We start from the raw sequence: 8,367 nt of genomic DNA on the forward strand, positions 1-8,367 counted from the left end.
GGGCAATTACTTTTTTTGGCGGTCATTTTTAATATTTCTTGTCCATGGAAACTGTTTTTTTGTAATATTTTAATTATAGCAAGCAATTCTATTGAACTTTAAAAAATGAAATAATTTTTTTATACATCTATATCTTATACATGAATATTTTTATTACCTCATATTAATTTAATATGTTAATTGCAAACGAGTCTGCTCTTTATATCTCGAAATAATTTATAGTTCTAATTTTCTACAAATTTTATAGCTCTGACATCTTCCTCTGCCTTCTCCAAGATTCTGTCAAACGCTAAAATGAATTTGTTCCGAAACAAGTTAATCTTTTGTGAGTCCATCAAAAAGTAAGGTGCCAACGTAATTTCGTTCATAAACGGAATGCTTTCGAGTTGAATGTTTTTCATAAATGGCAAAGTTCAAAAATCCATACCAAACTTTCATTAAGTTTTAATGCTTTAAAAGCTCTGCTCGAGTTTACAGATTTTGCGTTAAAGCTTTTGTGCATTATTATAGTGCCTGCCTTGTATATAAATGCGGTTATATTTCATGGTTTGCGATGCGATGTTCGTATAAATTTTGAATCGGGTAATGGAAAATATATGTTTTACTACTACATGCAAATATGACACTACCTTAATAGACACATTCAAAATTATTGTTGGAAATGAAAGTTTTGCCACAAATGGTTCCAAGTCTTGATAAAGATAGTTGGAGTAACCAGTTTCAATACTAAAGGTCCCTAATTTAAAGTGAAAAGATGCACTTTACGTTCACTCAATAAATATTTAGGAGACTTACTTTGTTACCGATTTTTGATATTTTTTGCTCATGAGTTCTGAAAATATTTTGTAATTTTGACTGCAAAATCGGCAACACACAAATTATTTTTCTATAATAATCAGACCTTTTCCAGACTAACCATATTCATATTTAGAAGTAAATATTTATGTTCTGATATGAAATTATTAAAAATACGTATTGTGTAGTACTCATCATTAATTCTATGTACTAAATTTTCTATAATTTTTAGATACAATACCATTCTAAAAATTTACTTTAGAATTCTTTACTTTAGAAATCTTTAACTTACGTGGATAGTTTGCTTTGCAATAATAAATCAATTTAAGGACTTGTGAAAATAAATATTCTCAACAAAGTATAAAAATAAAAAAAACTTGCGATAATGTATGAATATTTGAGTGTACTAAATAATTGTATCATGAATGTGATCTTGTCAAAAATAATATTTGGATTTTTGATCATATCTTAACAATATTATATTGTGTATTATATGCTTGTTAATAATATTATCTAAAAGATATTATCTAAGATCATAGCTATTTATTCTAAATAGCTGAATAACATGTAACTAAAAGCCATTACAAAACACATTAAAATGCATTTATTTATAATGTACCTAAAATAATTGCCAAAAATATTTTACATTTAAATTTTGTAATTATGGTACACTTTAAAAATTCTCAATAATTTTACAAGAAAAGATAGATCACTTAAATTAACTTTTGTTTTAGTTAATGTATCAAAAAGTAATTTAAACAGAATTGTTTAAATATTGATATTGTTTTTAAGTTGATACTCAAAATTCCAGAATCTCTTAAAAAATTTCATAATATTTTTCACATTCAAAGAAAAAAACTTAATAAATTCAAGCGCATACACTTTTCTTAATGGATCATTTGTGAAATATTAAAATACTATTTCATAGATGTTAGTAAAATTTTTACAAAAAAAAATAGATCACCTAAATTAACTTTTGTTTTCAAAACTGTATCAAAAGGTAATATAAAAAGAAATTTTGGTCGTATCAAAATTCCAAAATCTCCTTAAAATTTTTAACAATCCACGATCGGGAAAATGATTTATTACTGCTATTTTTCATATTCAAATAATTCTTTTATACTATGTAATGGCTTTTAGTTACATGTTCATTTGTGAAATTTTAAAATTTTGTTTTATAGTTGTTAGTAATATTTGGACATAAATAATCCATTAAAATACCTATAACTTGCGTTGCTGCAATTACATATATCAACGTTAAGTATGAGAATGGATTTAAACTTAGATTTCAAAGTTTTTGCTGTTCGTAAATCTTTTATCAAATGACTATTTTGGTTCAGGCTTTATGGTTGTATGAAACTAGGTCTCGGTGTTTGGCACGACGGGCGTCGAAGCGTTTATGCAGAATATTGGGCGCATGATGCACCATCCGACTGCGGACAAGGAAATTGAATAATGGTATTGACAATATGCGGTATTGACACGTTTGATATCAATTATGAAATCATTTAGAAACTAATAGTGAGTTATTGCAAAAGCATTCATTCATTCGACGAAAATTTGTATCAGCACACATACACACGCACACACACAAATCAATTTTTTCTAAGGTGTGCCAAAATGTTCAGAAACTGCTGAAACGTAAAAACCTATAATTTCCATTTCATTTTCGATTTTTTTGCGATTACTTTTACTTATCCTACGGAAAGTTAACGAGTATTGAAGTTTTATTAGAGCTTGGAACTTACATGAATTTTATAGGATCAATGTATTATGTTTAATCGCAGAAGCCATGATCATATTTCTAATTTAAATACATTCGTTTTACGAACATATGCGCGAAAGCACATTTTATTAGAAATAATCCCTCGATTTTTACGAGCTTGATAAATGATCACATTCCAGAATAGATAGATGGTTATGAAGGCTGTTTGAATTGCAGTAAACTTATAAAATGTGCAATATCATAGAGTTTTATGGAAATTCATGTAGGAGTATATATTTCGAATTGCATTGTCTGCGTATTTTTAAACCCACATTGTATTTTATTACAAAAGCTTATAAAATAATAATACTGTTATAGGACTTTAAAACAATGATCAGCTTTCATCTGCATATTGACGAATGCATATAGATTTATTATATTATTCCAAACATATTAATGCATTTGGTAATCAAATACCAACTATAAACATTTATTCGTTAATATAAAAATCTATTTATTTATTTCGTTATTACATATTTTTATGCAATTCATAAATGTTAAAGAGCGGTAAATGCCACCAGCAATAATAATTTTGATGTTTGAACTTTAATGTCGTTGGTATAAAGTTTTTATTGAAGTTGGAAGCACTAAAATTCATAAATCCAGTTTTTTCCTTGTAAACGTCGGTTTGTTAAAAGTTTAAATAGAAAACTTTTTCATTTTCATGATTTCCATAGCATTTAAGAAAAATGCGAGACTGCAAGACATTAGTGTCATTTGATTTAAATTACACTTTTACAAAGAAATATGTCTTACTCACGTTTATTTGTTATGATACACATTTTGATAAATGAAAAATTGAATTATAAAATTAAGAGCATAAAAATTAGCATAAATTTGATTACTTTTTCATGTTGGATTGCTACTTAAATATCTTGAGGGCGTATATCTGAATATATAATATAAGCATCTTTGAGGTCAATTATTGATACCACTCTGCTATTCAATTTATACAATATTTGGCTCACAACTGCCATAAATAATTACAGACGTCTGTTCTGATTTTTCAACATAGCCATGATGAAAATGATAAATTACACACAAATACGTTTTTTCTAGCTTCATTGAAATATAACGCTGGGTTGGCATGTCGACACAAAAAACCACCAACTGATTTTTTAGTAAGTCTCACTGAATTATTTTCTAGTAAACAATATATTTATATTTTATCATATTTACATGGCCTGTTGATAATTACATGTCTATTGCAATGTCTGTTTTTCACTGGGCAATCAATCAGCATAGTGTACAGGCATCGAAATGATTCATCAAACATGTACACGGTTCAGGTAATAATAATTAATTACAATACTGAATCTCGGAATAATGACAATCAATAAACGCCCAAGGGAAAACGGATCTAGTGTATGGCCAAAATCATTATTTACATTAACGATGATGAACCGTATAATACAAAATTATTATCATGAATGAAAGCAAAGCAGGACCTTAAATAAAAGATAATATTTTATTTGTTAAATTATCATCCATAATTAGTTATAAAAATATTATTATCATGCTATTTAACTTTTAATAAATATAGAAAATGTTGGTTTAATAAAGGTTTAAGATAAAATACTGGATGATTTTTTGCACTAATCTTTTACGTCAACATACTAACTTCTGAGGCTAGTAGATATTTTATTGCTTTCTACGCCTATATTGAACCTGAACAAACAGTGGTCAATGTATATTGACATCACAAATGCAATATGTGAAAACTCGGCCACAATAATGAAAATAAAGTGTTCTGGCACATCTCAACCAGTAGATACAACAATGAGCACAGAAGATGTGTTTTACTCATTATCCTACTGTAATTACATTTTATATCAAATTAACTAATTGTGCTATTGAAATATAGTGATTTATATTTTTTGCAAATCATAATTTTAATTTTATTAATCACATTTTGCAATATCATTTGATTCAAATATGTTTTTCTATATCTTATTTGCTGTCTCAGCCAATAGTGAAATTAATAAATTTAATTCCAAAATATGGCATATTAGCAAGTACATAATGAATCAATCGGTACCAATAATCTTACACAGGACTCCCAGCTCGTTATTGTATATTTTATTGAACAAAAATCCAGAGAATGCCATTTGATGCAATTTAACATCAAATTAATTTCATTACCATTTATATTAGTTGCATTTAAAATGGATCAATTTATTTAGGTATACATACATTGACTTTTAGTAAGAGCTTTATGCTTTTTTGCTTTTAAACCTTGTATAAAATTTTGTGAATAGTTAACTTAATAAAATTAGCATTTGTGCTAAGCAGTCCAAAAGTTCGTTTTCATCATTTTTTCTAATCATCGTAAAATTGAGAATAAAACTTCTGAATTACTAATGTTAAAACCTATTTAATGCGCCTTTTAAACTTTGCATTTGGCAATTTTCTCATTTATAACGTTTTGTTTCGTATAAGCATACTCGTTTTATATGTATATCATTTTTAAATATTTGATGGTTTGCTGTAATTTTATTATGAAGTAATTTTGAAGATTCAACTTATTCCTATAATTTTCGAAAATCCATGACAATCCGGGACAAATGACCTAAATCTGGGACAAATTTTCAGAAACACCCGGGACACAAGTGCCAAACCGGGACGCATGGTCACCGTATTACCATACATTTTTTAACTATTTTCGTATAATTACTATTATTGTAGAGATATTTTTACCAGCATTCAAGAAGTATTAATATTTATCATTTATTATAATCGGGAACCTTCAGAGAATTTATAACACCAACCCATATCTCGCACACGTTCGCGGCCTGTTCAAATCTAGTAAAATATGTATGTCAGTATGAGACGGAAGCACACTTACAGCCCGGATCATGTACATCTGCGTGACTGGAAGGAAATTATCGAATTCAGTTTGCAAACACATAGCTTTTCCTTCTCACCCTCCAAGGGACAAAAGTTCGAGGGTTATAGGTCGTAAAGTCAATTATAAGGTCACGGCATATGACTAAATTAGCGTAAAATGTTCTGTCTGTGTCGTGTTAAAACCGAAGTTTTCTAATCTGCGGAACACTCAATAAGACTTTCAATGACGGCCGTAATCAGATCGTGAAAATGAGGATAAACGAACGAGGAACTGTCAATAGAGCTTGCGACGATTTCTTGTAACCCGAGGAAAATTCACAGAGGTAATGGATTGATAACAATGCACTCGATAAAGTTTGAAATACCTTACACTTTCATTATCATTTATACAAAAGATATAAAAAAGGTGGTTGAAATTATTCATTGAAAATTCTGTAACTGTGCTCATTCGTGAATCATCAATTATTTTTGTAATACCATAATTGCTATTCACTATGTTTTAACATCATGCAATTAAAAAATTTGACATACTATATAATTTTAGTAGCATAATGATATGTAACATAATTACATACTTTTAGCAAAGCACAGTAAAACATATTTACTGTGCTCATCGGTGAAATTACTAGTTGAGTTTTCTGCTACTTTATTTTCATATTTTTTACATCAAAATTTTATGATTTTGTTATTTGAAATTTAATATATAAAATAAAATATACTGAAAAAAACGAATGAATAGACAGCTGGATTATCGAACAAATAATTGGGGTGATGGCCAAAATAATCCTCTAGTTCAATAGTAGATTGGATTGCATGTGTAACAAATTTTAGAATTTACATCATAAGTACTGGTAATAACATTAACTATTGTACATACATTTTGAATATGCATTAGATAAATAGCATAAATATACTATCATTGGCAACTTTTGATGAATCTTAACAACACACCCAAGTGCATTTCAAAGGTGGGCTTCATGAAATTGACCAATATTTTAAATTTTAATTTCACAGTTCAACAAAAAGTCTCAATTCTTCAAAATTGAGAGCAATTGACATTATTTTTTACTGGAGTTCTAGTAATAGTATTTACGATTACAGATCCGGAGCTTAAATGAACAAAATTAATAAATAGTAACTACAATAAACGAAAAATAGTTACATTTTCATCAAAGCCATAGGTTGCACTTGAATGCTTACAATTTTTAAACTATTTGAGGTGTTTTTTCTAATTTTTCTCGTGATAGTTGCGATCATACACTACCACCCTGTATCGGTTTGACGTTGAATTCTGGGTCACCCTGTACATTACAAATTTAAATTATAATTTCTAATTCCCCAAAATGTGTACTAAGATAAAACACGCAGATAATAAAAATCGATCTCCGCGGAACGAAAGCGTCACGGTAAAGAGATTTTTGTACAAAATGGTTCTTTTCATGATTTACGGTCTTTTCTGATTTTATAACTCGCAGGCTGACCTCGATAAAATAATAATGGAGCTTCAGATCACAAGGAAAGTTCGCGGGGTAAGTGGTTATTATATACTGAAATTTACGCAAAATAACAGGAAGTGTATACCTTCAGATAAGTGAAAATGGCCATAAAATGAAAAGTGATCGAGGTGCTTATCCATGGGGTCTATAAAAAATGTATCTTAACGCAGTCGCACCTCGGTGTTATGAGTGCAGGTGTTTGTAGGGAACAAAATCGGAAGAAGAAAAAAAAAAGATTTTGAAGAGATTCTTCTTAATGTTGAAAAATACGGGGTGTACCAGAACTCAATATCAAGCCAAAAAATTAAAAAATATTATACATGAGTTCTAAAGTTATGAGCTTTTAAGTGCAATCAGAGCTTTGATGCCAAAATTTTTCGGTTCTTGTGGTTATTTATCATCTCGTTTCGGCTTGCCGGTGAGTTCTGGTACACCCTGTATATTATATTTCGGAGTTGCATAAAGTTATAATGATCCTATTCAATTACATTTTATCTACTTTCCGTGAAAGCTGATCACAAACAATATCGTCAGTACATCAATATGTACATAATTATAAACAAACGACGAATAAATTTTTTTTAATTGAGCATTGAGCTTAATTGCAGTTCGTTATGTTTCATTGTATTTGTTCGTCGGAAACAATATTTCCACAATTAAATATTCCACTTTTTTCTACTAATAATCATAAGCATGACAAAAACACATAACCGAATTTCATGAATTCCACTGTTAACTTAGAATTTTGTTCGACGACTATTGAATAAAATAATTGGTATCGCTTGTTGTAGATTATTAACACGTAAAATCTTCATGAATGAATACGTAATGAGCAAAAGGCGATGAGGTATTAATAATTCATAAAATACAGCTGACAGCTCAGATTTATAAGATAACAAACGACATTAATCAAACATTTTTGTGCTATTAATTATTCGTATGCGAAGCGTCGTATTCAAGATGAAGATAAGTATGTCGAATGGAAATAACATAGTGTTCTGTAATATATTGAGGGCAAAATTCACGCACACTTCGATATATTCATATAGAAATAGAAAATAAAGACAGAAATGCTCCAATAGTTTTTCGCATTTGGAAATCGCTCAATATTTGAAGTACAATGCATTTTTGTCTGTTTCCTAAATTATATTTTATAACACATCGATTACAAATTAATATTAAGTCTTTTTTCATATCAGGGTGTCCCAGAAATCAATATCAAGGCAGAGCGGGGTGATATTATTGTCCGTAAATGCCCTGGAAATAAAAAATATTCTCATGCTGTTTGAAAATTATGAGCTTTCAAGTGCAACCTAGAGTTTTCGTGAAATGTGACTGTTACTTGGTCATTTTATGAAAAAAAACCTTAAAATAATACGATAAAGGCTATCGCATTTTGCTCACTATTAGTTCAAAGTTTTGCTCCTAGAGCAAAAGCTTTTGAACTGATAGTGAGCAAAATGC

This window comes from Ctenocephalides felis, unplaced genomic scaffold (assembly GCF_003426905.1).
Source record: "Ctenocephalides felis isolate EL2017-DRISC unplaced genomic scaffold, ASM342690v1 CF-g0.4_SCAFFOLD_01492, whole genome shotgun sequence".
In the NCBI taxonomy this organism is placed as follows: Eukaryota; Metazoa; Arthropoda; class Insecta; order Siphonaptera; family Pulicidae; genus Ctenocephalides; species Ctenocephalides felis.